The 12,501-nt window shown below is 39.1% G+C and overlaps 1 non-coding gene across 1 annotated transcript; it reads right to left on the bottom strand.

The window, feature by feature from the left end:
• Positions 1-9,269: 9,269 nt before the first annotated feature.
• Positions 9,270-9,353, bottom strand: LOC126009939 (small nucleolar RNA Z195/SNORD33/SNORD32 family). Its single transcript, XR_007496097.1, has one exon. It is a non-coding gene; the product is annotated as a small nucleolar RNA Z195/SNORD33/SNORD32 family (small nucleolar RNA).
• Between the last annotated feature and the right edge of the window lie 3,148 nt (positions 9,354-12,501).

Here is a 12,501-nt window from a genome sequence, read left to right as displayed (position 1 = left end):
GAAATAAGGTACCTGTAACTTGAGTCCAGATTGATTCTGGAGTTCAGGCACCAGTTTGTTGCATTAAAGCCCTTTGGATGGGCTTGGATGGGGGTGGATGGTGATGGAGGCTGATGAAGGGGCCTTTCTCCTCCAGCCCAGGACCACGTGTATCCAACTCCCTTCAGCCCGTGGTCTGCAAGTTCGGGATAGCGGTGGATAGAAAACTCACATGCAGTCAGGCTTCCAGAGATATCATCTTTATTCAGCCCTGGCCAACATGTGTGGCCTATATCATAACCTATTTAAGCACATGCTATCTTCAGCTTGCCCTGCGTCTTAGCTTCTTTCAGCCATCTCTCCTCCTGCCCTTCTCCATCCTTCATTCATGCAAATCCCCCTTGCCCCTGAGGCCAAACCTTTTTGTTACCTACCAAAGACCCCGCCCAGAAATGGACAGGTCTTTCTTGTAGGTAAGGTTTTGCAGAAGAAATGGGGGTGGGATAACAGTGTTGACACTGGGTCCTGCATGGCTACAGAGGAGCAAGACTTCCAAACAGGTGCTGCTTTACTGGCTCAGATGAGTTGCAGTGGGGATGGCCTAGCCCACCAGAAGACTGGTGGATCTAAAGAATTTGGGGTGGCGGGGAAGGGCAGAGATTCTGCCTTCAAAGAGAGACTGTACTTATGTCTCCAGCCAATCTCATCATTCTTTTTAGTGATGTTTTCATAGCTGAGTGAAGAATGTCGATGAGTTTGAGGCTACAGAGCAGCTAGTCCCAACACTCCTGGTAGTTGGAGCACCTGGACAAGGTCACATTACTACCTCCTTTAGTCTGTTTCCTCATCTAAAAAATGGGGACCAGACAGGTGGCTCAAAAAATTGAAGTGCAAATTTTGTAAAGTGTAAATTTTGTTAAGTTTGATAGTTCCCAGGGACAAATCTACCTGCCTCATCTCCCTCATGTTATGATTTTGAGACCAACAGAGCTCATATAAAAGTGTCTTATAAACACTGAAATACTGGATGCAAAGGCAAATAAATCATATGTATTTATCATAAAAATAAGTAAATTTCCTGTTTTAAACTTACATAACCATTTCAAAAATTGCTTCAATGTAAGTACTGCTATTTGTGCCATTCTACAGGTGAGAAAACTGAGCACAGACAAGCTAAATAATTCTCCACACAATAAGATCATATAATTAATAAATATCACACAATAGAACCGCAGTTTTCTTGACTCAGATCAAGGCTCTATTTTTGTTGGTATTTGTTGCTGGGTCACAACCTGGGCAGTGCTCAAATTTTACTTCTGGATTTATGTTCTGAGATCACTCCTGATGGTGCTTGGAGGACCATTAATGGATGCCAGGGTTACAATCCAGGTTAGCTGAATGCATGGCAAGTGCTTTACCCTTGTTTCTTCCCACTCCCTCCCTCCCTTTATTTTTTGTTTGAAAGTCACCATAGCTAATGGGCTCCTAGAGAGACTACATTCTCCACCTAAAACAACAGTAGAAGATCTAGATCTGTACTGAAAATGGCCTGATCCATTCATTATTGATAGAATTTCTTGTTTGGGACAGGATAGCCTAGTGATTATACCACAGAAAGTATGGGGGTCAAATAGGTCTCTACACCTTTACTTGTATTTGAATTTGGAGAACTTGCCTGGAGTAGTGTTAAATATGTAAACTTGAGATCAAGGCAGCCTGTGTTTGCAAGAGAACTTGCAAACATAGAGATGTATGGTCATCACTCAATAAAAACCAGCTATTGTTCCTGGGATGAATTCTTGCTTAGCCCAAATGTGGGTGATGAAAGTATTCTTTGGGCTCCTCTCTAGAGATTCTGACCAAGAAACACTGGGCCAGGAATTCTTAAAGAGAGTCCCAATTCCACCTGCTGAGTACAACATAGTGCAGGCAGCAGGGAAGCAGCTGAATTCATAACAATGGCAAAGGATTCCCCTTCTTTTGAGTGTGACACCTGCCCTAGGGACAAACTGGTGTTAATCCCACTCCCTTGCCAAACTGTCAGCAGTTTTGAAGTGCCACCTCCTGTGGGTCCTTCCTGAGGTGCTGCTCTGTCTGATTTAAAAGACTGTTTGAGTCCCATTGACTGTGCCTGAATCTCAGGGACCACCCACCCCCATCACTGTGTGACTTAGGTCAATTTACAACTTTCCCGAGTTTCACTTCATCTCCCAAAGGATAAAAGGGAGACAATACTTATCTCCTGGGTCACAGTGAACACTTAGAATATATATACATAAAGCACAGTACCTGGACCACTACAGTATCTCTGCCCTGAAATCATCCTCTAAGAACACTGAGCATCAGCCAGCTACCTCGGAAGGACCAAGTCATCTGTGGCTATTTTTTTATTTTTTATTTTTTGGTTTTTGGGCCACACCCGGTGACGCTCAGGGGTTACTTCTGGTTATGTGCTCAGAAATTGCTCCTGGTTTGGGGGACCATATGGGATGCTGGGGGATAGAACTGCTGTACGTCCTAGGCTAGCATGGGCAAGGCAGATGCCTTACCGCTTGTGCCACAGCTCTGGCCCTATCTGTGGCTATTTTTAGAGGCGGCATTGAAATCTCAAAATAGTGAGTTTTAAAATCTACTATTTTGGTGTCTGGAGCTATAGTACAGCAGCCTGGCTGCTTGTCATGCAAGTAGCTGAATCGGGTTTGATCCTCTGCATCCCATATAGAACCCCACCCTACCCCCAGTACCTTTAGGAATGATTCCTGAGTGCAGAGCCAGGAGTAACCTCTGAGCACAGCTAAGTGTGGTCCCAGACAAACAGCAACAACAACAACAAAAAATCTATTTCTAACCAGCTTAACACAATCTCCTCCCAAACTCTAAAAAGAAACAAATCAAATAATGTGCCTGTCACTAAAATAGATCATTTCAATAAAAGCATGTCTAGTTCTTAGAGAATATGATGCTTGGCCTTCTCATCCTAAAATATGTTAACTTGGAGTCTTTTAAAAAGCACTTAATCTCAGAAAAGAACTTTCACTGGGACCACGAAGAAAAACTTTGGGGTTAGACAACTTAGTATGCTGGAATCTATAGTTTGTCTTATGGCAGGATGCTATAGGGGTAGAGTCTCCTTGTTTTTAGGCCAAAGGTTTTTCCTTTCTGTTTTCCCCATCTTTTGTTATGCCTATGTAAAACAACAAAACAAACAACAACTACCACATACACCTTTTTTAAAAAAAGAAAAATAAATTTTCTTTTATATTTTTATTTCTTATCCTTTAAATAAGGACACCCACCTTTTTCATAGAACCTTGGGACACGGATTACTTTGTTTTACCATATATTTCTGTGTTATTCTAAAAAAAAAAAAAAAAAAAAAAACTAAGAAGAAAGGAATAAAGAAATGCTGGGGACCAGGGGCCAAGTAGTCTCAGATGCATTAGTGGGAAAAATAAGGACAGAACCAAGCCAAAGTATGACAATAGTATCAAGAGACCCAAATTTTACCAATCTAAACTTAAATGGGCCTGTTATACTGGCAGGCCAGAGGGCAAAGGATGGTATTGGATGCACTCTGGCATCATTGGTAGAGAGGGACGTTGACACTGTGGTGGGAATGTTATATCTAAAATTTATTGTTATATCTAAAATTCAACTATGAAGGACTCTGTAGATCACAATTATTTCAATAAAGTAAAATATTAAAAAAAAACACTCAATCTCGAGTTGTAAGAAAGTAGGAAGGAGACTGGACAGGAAGGGAGATGGGAATTTGTGATTAATGGCTGCGAGTTTTACAGTCATTAAAACCGAAAGTTTCAGTTTTGCTAGATGAAGGATCTGTGAATAAAGCATTTTGGTATATCAATGTATTTAAGGCCATTAAATAGGATACACAACGAGTTAAGCGTGGTAAATTAATGAATGTTATGCACATTTTGCCACATTTTTAACAGAAACAGAAAAACGTTTTCAGTGTTCAAAGCCTGAATCTTAGTTTCCTTGAGCCTGTGCATCCCAACAAGAAGACAAGTCTGGCCTGTGTTCTAGATTCTAAACAGAGTCCAAGCTCCCTTTCAACAGAGCCCTGTGTGTGGTCCTTGGGGGCATTCCTGGGATCTGGACACTTTTGTTTCGCTTAAGCTTGAGCCCTGTGAAAAGAAAGGGACGCCTTTAGTGAGGGCTGTGCGAAATCAGGTTGGGGGAAATTTTCAGGAAAATAGCTCCATATATTGTGTGTAGATGCAAAACTAACAGGCGCATGAAAGATTTGTGTTTTGAAAACAAAACCCCAGTGGGATTCTCTCAGCAGAAAATGAAAAGGTCTTCTTAACATTCAGTTGAACTATTAGAGCCATTTTTGCTTTGCAAGCACTAATGCAGGTACGGCCACTGCCTCAGCCCCAGACTGCAGCGCTGCAAATTAGTAAGGTTTTAACTTGGCTGCAAATATCAAGCTGGCTGCTTGTCATTATGCAAAAAGGGACAGGGGTGGAGGGAGAGGGGGAGGGGGACCGGCACCTAGCGGCAAAGCACATTATAATTGTTTAAGCAGGCCCCACAAGTCATGCATTTCAATTATTTGTTCAAAGCAGCCTGCAATTAGGAGTTGCAAACAAGGCTTTTGAATGCAAAGTCAGACAATTAAAATGTTTCATGAGTGCATTAGAGAAAGAAGTTCTGAATTAGCACTTTGAATACACAAGACCTCTTTCTCTAATCTCTAGGCCCTTTCACACTTTGAAGAAAAAAAAAGAGAGAGTGAAAGAGGAAAGAGATGTTTTGGGCTCTGGTGGAGATGATTTAGTGTTTACTTATTTATATCAAATGCCCAACTAATCCAAGGAAGATTGAACCATCCTAATCACCCTTCGTACATTTCAATGTCTCTTGCATCTTGCCAGATCCTTGTTTTAGCATAAAGGCCCAGGTGCCCAAACCCCTCTCCTAGGGGGGTCTTAAATCACTTTAAGCCCCTCTCCTCCCTCTTAGCTCAGCACTCCCCAGGCTGCCCTTTGAAGAAGTGGGTCTATCACCAGTGATCTGTGACTTTCTAGTATTTAGGACACACCCCCAGCTGGTTGGGTTGGAAGAGGGGTGGGATGGGGAGAAGTGTGTGTGCTCTTGGGGGTTCTTTGGTGAGCTGGAGTTCCTGCTCTGGGAAGCCAGAAAATTATACTAACCTACCTCAATCCTTTGAAAGATCAGCAGTTAAACACACACACACACACACACACACACACACACACACACACACACACACACTGGTATTTCATTTTAATTTTCTGAATTAGTGCATTACTTTAGAACTCCTTTTCATTGTTTTTCAACCAGGAAGAAGAATTTTATAAGAGTAAAACAGACATAGAGGAAAATATGAATTTTCTTTGTTCCACCTCCCTCTCTCCATCAAATTATGAGAAAACTATTCTTTGTGGGAAGAATCAACCATCATCTAATAGAAAGAAAACTATTGTTGCAACCTGAAGCATTTCATAATATATTCAACATGTGAGATTAAGAAAATACAAATCATCTTTGATTGAAATTACTAACATATCGTGTGTGTTTATGCCTGATTTGAATCTGCTAAATTAGTGCCCTTACTTTGTCATTTCTTGACTGCAGTTGACTTATAAATCACTTAGACAGTACCTCTTATTCTATTTTACAAGAAAACACTTACAAAGAATTAGTATAGTTGAGGTAGGAGGTAAGTTAACAAAGGTACAGGGTTATTTTGAATATTAGTTATGCAATTATTTTTTAAATTACTTGGCTTTCTAAGCAATCCCCAAAGATTTGACGCTACTTGATTGATACTTTCTATTAGATGGGAAATTTCTATTGGAAATATTTTTATGTAGACCTATGTAGAAATGAGTTATTTTTTAAAATTAGGCCATGCATAACTAAGTATGCTGACATGATACGTATTAAAATCATGTCATTTTAGTGCTTGAGATTTGTAGCTACAACAATCTAATTGCTTTCCTTTTTTTTCAAGTTGGCACACTTTCAAATCTCTGGTCTTTTATTTTTTTTAAAAGTAACTCTGACATTTTAAATTATCTTTTAAAATGCCCAAAGTGGCACACAGAATAATTTTAGGTTGACTGGAGATTTGCCAATCTGGTATTGGAAAGTAGTATATATACATTTTTATATATGTAAACACATACAAACAAAGACATTAAGACATTTGAAGATTGAAATGGCTACACCTTCTACCCTAAGCCCATATGAAGTAATTTACAATAGAAAAAGGGGGGCAACAGTGGAGACACCCTGTGCAATATCACACTTAGGGTGCAATTTGATTTTCTCTCTGAAATGTCCTTAATAAAAATCTCCCAAATGGGAAGCTTGGATCTAAGAGGTAAATCCATTGAAAGAAACTCTTGTGTTTGATATTAAAGTCTGGGGAACCAACCAATAATGAATCCTATCAGATATTTATTTTTTCACAACTTTTGATTCTACTTATGTGTTGGCTCATTAGGTTTTATGAGTGTTAGTTACTATTATAAGTGTCTCTTTTTCTCTATAAAAGGGGAGTCAATCATTGGATAGGATGAGCCACAAACTGTACAACACAGCCAGAGTTAAGGTCAAATAGCCAGCAAACCTGCTTTGAGGCTTTTTTTCTTGTTGATTCATGGAGGAGGGGAGAAATAAAATGCCCTCCTCCCTCCAAGTTTACCTAAAAAGTTAATAACACTTCTCCCCATGGTGAGCCAACTAGGATAGTTTGGGGATGGGGTGGGGTGGGGAATAAGGCATTTGCCTAGCATGTAGCTGAGATCAGTTCAATCCCTGGTAGTTCAGAGAGTTCTCTAAACCCTACCAGAAGTGATTCCTGGACACAAAACCAGGAATAATTAGTTCTGAATGCAGAGTCAGGAATAATCCCTGAGCATTGCAGGATATGGTTAATCCTTGCTTGAGTATGACCCCAAAACTATGTATATATACATAATTTATATTTACAGATAATATATAATATATTAATGTTATATAAAGAGATTTTGAATCCAGATAATCTGGAACTTGGTGGAATCTTAGGTCTCCTAGGTAAGCTGGAGGTGAAGCAATTTTAAGAATAGACCAAGAGAAGCCACTATTATCCCATAGGATTCCTTCCATGACCCCACTTCACTCCCTTTCATGACCCAGGGCTTTTTATTTCCAACCCTGTCATCCTCAAGAGGGATTGGGAATCTTGCCACTAAAATGCCACCATCTCTGGGACCAAGGGCTTGAAGCCAACCAGTCCTTTGGCTATCTCAGCAGGAGGCAGAGAGAAGTTTTAGCTGCAGGACACCAATACAAATGCCTTTTATGCAAAGGGACATGGGAATACTTCAAATTATCTACCTTCAAAAGCAGAGTGTTTGAGACTCAGATTCCTGAGTCTGTGAAATGGAAAGACAAAGGTGTTTAGGACTGGCTAATGGTAGAGAGGCTTTTCCCAGCAGTAGAATTCAAGGATGATGAAAGGGAGATGCAACTGAATATAAAACAAATTGTGCACTGAAGGGTGGAAAATACAGATCTGAAAGTTAAGTGTCTGGAACAAAGAGGTATGAGTCACTGGAATTTACAAGTTACTATAGGAAACAGAGATAAAGAGGTCATGAGAGGAAGAGCAAGGCTGGTAGTAAGGTGGCATTTTGTTGACTACAAAACTCCTCAGTGTCAGAAATTGTTCATCAGCTTCAGAAGCAGGTAGTAATTGTGGAAGACAGCAACCAATCATAACATTTACAGACCAATCTTCAGGGGACAACATTGGCTCTTTGGCAATTATGTCAACTGGTAGCACAGATTTATCTTCTTCTTTCAAAATGGCCAATCAGGGGAAATTGAGTCTGTGAGTGTTCCATTTCTCCAGGAGGACACTTGAAGACTTAGTTTGCTCCAGGGCACTGTGTTTTCAACAACAGGTATACTGCTTTCCTCTGTGTGAAAGAGGTATTTTTGCTATGAATAAGGCAGACAGCACATTCGGTTTCCTGTGGAAGAAAATTTGTTTATTTATTTGGGGCCCATACTAAGTGGTGATCAGGGGCTAATCCTGGAATAATGCTCCAGAGTCATTGCTCAAAAGCAGGCCATGTGGTGCCTGGAATTAAACCTAGGTCTTGCATACAAGAACCTTCAACCCTCTGTCTCCCTTTTAGCTGCTCTTAAGGCTTCCTTGCTGACTGACCCACCTTCAGCTGCTCTCCAATTTTCCTTGCTGACTAACACTCTTTGCTGACTCTCTCTTTTTATCCCCTCTATCCCCCCAGGCAGATTCCTCTACCCACCCATTTCAGGTGTGGGTTGTTCTGATTAGGTGGATAAACAATAAGTTGGAGGAGGGGATACCCACATTGTGCCATTAAGTTATTTATATAGGCCCCTTCTTCCTTCCTAATAAATGCTTGAAAAGCTATTCAGTTTCCTTTTAGTACTGCATTATCTGTGCCCCACAGATTCTGATAAATTGTCTTCATTCTTTTTTGTTTCCAGGAATCTTTTGATTTCCTCTTTGATTTAATCTCTGACCCACTGGCTATACAATAATGAGTTGTTTATTTTTCAGGTATTAAACTTTTTTCCCTGTGTCTGCATTATGATCTGAGAAGGTAGTCTGTACAATTTCTGTCATCTTTATTTTATGTAGGTATGTTTTATGGGCTAGCATGTGGTCTATTTTGGAGAATGTCCCATGTGCATTGGAGAAGAATGTGTATCTGTTTTCTGGGATGGAGAACAATATATATATATGCATATTTATATGTATATCTACTAGGCCAATTTCTTGCATTGTTCCTTTCAGTGCTAGTATTTTCTTGCTAGATTTCAGCCTGGTTGACCTATCAGGGATGAAAAAGCAGTGTAAAAGTCTCTCAATTTATTGTTTTCTTGTTTTTGTTTTTGTTTTTGGGTCACACCTGGCTCTATGCTCAGAAATCGCTCCTGGCAGGCTCGGGGGACCATATAGGATGCCGGGATTTGAACCACCGACCTTCTGCATGAGAGGCAAGCGCCTTACCTCCATGCTATCTCTCCGGCCCCAATTTATTGTTTTCTTATTGCTATCTTCTATCAACTTTGTCAGGAGTTATTTTAAATATTTTTCTGGTCCTTCATTGGGTGTGTATATGTTTAGGAGTGTGATTTCTTCCTGTTGTACAATCCCATAATTATTATGAAATGTCAATCTTTGTCCCTTAAAACTTTTTTTTAAGTCTAAAGTCTGTGTTATCTGAAATTATTACAGCCACTCTAGCCATTTTTTTTAGGTCTCAGAGAGGTACATGGGGGTGATCTCACAGACATGAGACTCAAATGAAAGTTGGTGGTTATTGGTCATCACAGACCAACTCTAGCCATTTTAAGGGAATTGTTTCCTTAAATGATTTCTCTCCAACCTTCGGGTTTGAGTCTGTGTTCTTTCTCACTATTCAAATGTGTTTTTTGTAGGCAGCAAAATGAATTCAGCTTCTGATCCATTTTGCCACTATGTGTCTCTTAACTGATGCATCTAATCCACTGACGTTGAGATAGATGATTGTCATGGGATTTAGTGCCATCTTTTACTAAGAGTTTGATGTCTTGTGTTCTCTCTGTAAAGTTTCTAAGTTTATCTGTGAAGCTGAGAATCCTTCCTTCAAACCTGAATGTAGGTCTGCTTTGGGTGAAGTACTCTTGGAGATGCATGAATTTAGTTGAGTTTTGTCACTATATCCCACCACTGTCTTTGGGCATTGAGGATTTCTTGTGACAAGCTTGCAGTAAATATTAAGGATGCTCCTTTGAATCTAATTTTCAATTTTTATCTTGTAGCTTTCACTATTCTATCCCTATCTGTGTGATTCGTCATTGTGACTAGGATATGTCTTGGTTGCTTTTCTTTGGATCCCTTTTGGATGGTACTCTTTGGGTATATAGGATTTGGTTGCATGCAGTCTTTAGCTCTGGGAGTTTCTCTGCAATGATGTCCTTGATTGTTAATACTTCATCAGGGTTTTCTTCCTGTGTTTCTGGGACTCCAATGATTCTTATATCTTTTCTGTTGAATTTATCAGATTTCTATTTTCATGTGTTCACATACTTTGAAAACTTTTTCCAATGTCTGATTGTTTGTTTGAGGATCTTTTACAACCTCTTTTACAACCTCTTGTATAAAGTTGTTATGCATTTCATCTTTCAGCTCTGACTGTGATAAGTGTTAAGAAGAGAAATAAATAGTGCAACAGGGTCAGGAGTGTGAAGTGTAAAATGGGACAGAGGGAATTGGAAATTTAGGTCCTGAAGTGGGGGAAGACCTCACAAAGAATTAATAATTAATTAATTAATTTTGGGTTTTGGGTCATACCTGGCAGTGCTCAGGGGCTATTTCTGGCTCTACACTCAGAAATTGCCCCCATCAGGCTCAGGGGACCATATGGGATGCCAAGATTCAAACCACCATCCTTCTGCATACAAGGCAAACACCTTACCCCTGTGCTATCTCTCCAGACCCTTAATAATTAATTTATTAATTACATTTTACTTAATTCAAATAAAAACTTCAAGACATTGAGCAGTTGATTGAGGGTAATCCAGGGAAAATCACATTGGAGGTAGAGGAGACAGGACAGTAGGGTAAGCAGTGGGTCCTGGTAGCCATGGGAAGGCTGTTGGTCTGAGGAGAGTGGGGAAGTATGAGAAAGTTATAAATAGACAAAATCATGGCTATTGATCTAAAAGTATAATTCTTGATGTCTTGAGAGGTTAAAGAAAGGCACAGGAGATTAGTGACAGGGTCAAATTTAGGAGAGAGGATAGAATTTGTTGATGAAGCAGATGAAGAATGTGAGACAATTTGTAAGTATAGTCCATGATTTTTGTCTTGAACAATTCCAAGAGTAAAGTTGCTACTAATAAAAATGAATTAAAGGCAGAGGGAGTAGCTTTAGAGGAAGGAATTAGAGCTTGCTAAAAATAAAATTAAAAAAAAATCAAGAATGACCAAGATATATCAGATATTTCAGTTTAAATTGAGGAATAGGGCGGGCTAGCACTATAAATTTGGGGATTACAAGCATCTAGATATTTTGTACAACCTTTAAAATGTCTTTATGTGGCTTTATCTCACAGCAAGTTCTCATTTACTTCCACTTCTTTAAATTATCCTTAACAAGAATGGCTTGGTTCTCCTGGAAATGAAGTTCTCCTTGGAAAGTAAATATAATATATCAGGTGTTGGCATGATTTATCCACAAAAATTATGATGAGCAATACTGTAAAACTTGACTTCAATAAAAAATGGTTTTAAAAAGTAAATTATTATTTGGATTTGACCTTTGTGCATGGTATTAGATGGAGGTCTGAGTTTGTTTTTTGCATGTGACTGACCAGTTCTCCCAACACCACTTGTTGAAGAGGCTTTCTTTGGTCCATTTTGCTTTTATTGCCCATTTATCAAAGATTATTGATTGTATGTCTGGGGAACATTATCTATTCCATTGATCTGAGGATTTGTCTTTATTCCAATACCATGCTGTTTTAATGACTATAAATGTGTAATACAATTTAAAGTTGGTGAAAGTGATGCCTCCTATATTCCTTTTTTGTAAGGGTTGCTCTAGCTATTCATGGGTGTTTATTGTTTTAAATGAATTTCAGGAGTGTTTGATCTACTTCTTTGAAGAATATCATGGGTATCCTTAGAGGAATTGCATTAAATCTGTACAAATGCTTTGGGGGAGTATTGCCATTGTAATGATGTTAATTCTCCCAATCCACGAGCAGGATATGTGTCTCCATTTCTTTGTGTCCTCTTATTTCTTGAAGCAGTGTTTTGTAGTTTTCTTTATATAGGTCCTTCACCTCTTTAGTTAAATTGATTCCAAAGTACCCGAGTTGTGTGACACTAATGTAAATGGGATTGCTTATTTAATGTCAATTTTTTTCTCTATCATTATTGGTGTCTAAGAAGGCCATTAATTTTTGTATATTGATTCCATAGACTGCCACTTTGCTATATGAATCTAGAAGCATTTTGGTAAAGTCTTTATGGTTTTCTAAATAAAGTATCATGTTAACTTTCAAGCAACGAGCGCTTGACTTTTTCCTCTCCTATCTGGATGTCCTTGATATCTTATCAGATCCCAAACCATAAGGTTTATAGAACAACATGTAGGTAAGACACTCCATGACATTGGGACTAAAGGCATCTGCAAGGAGGAAACATCACTCTTCAAACAAGTGGAAGCAGAGATAAACAAATGGAACTATATTAAGCTAAGAAGCTTCTGCACCTCAAAGGAAACAGTGACTAGGATACAAAAGCCACCCACAAAATGGAAGAAACTATTCACCCAATACCCACCAGATGAGGAGCTAATATCGAAGATGTACAAGATATTGACAGATTTAACAAGAGAAAAAACCTAATCTCATCAAAAAATGGGGAGAAGAAATAAACAGACACTTTCTCAAAGAAGAAATACAAATGGCCAAAAGACACACACACACACACACACA

The sequence above is a fragment of the Suncus etruscus genome, chromosome 5 (assembly GCF_024139225.1).
Source record: "Suncus etruscus isolate mSunEtr1 chromosome 5, mSunEtr1.pri.cur, whole genome shotgun sequence".
NCBI lineage: Eukaryota > Metazoa > Chordata > Mammalia > Eulipotyphla > Soricidae > Suncus > Suncus etruscus.
Note: the sequence above shows the minus strand (reverse complement) of the source record. Positions and strands in the feature narration are given on the sequence as shown.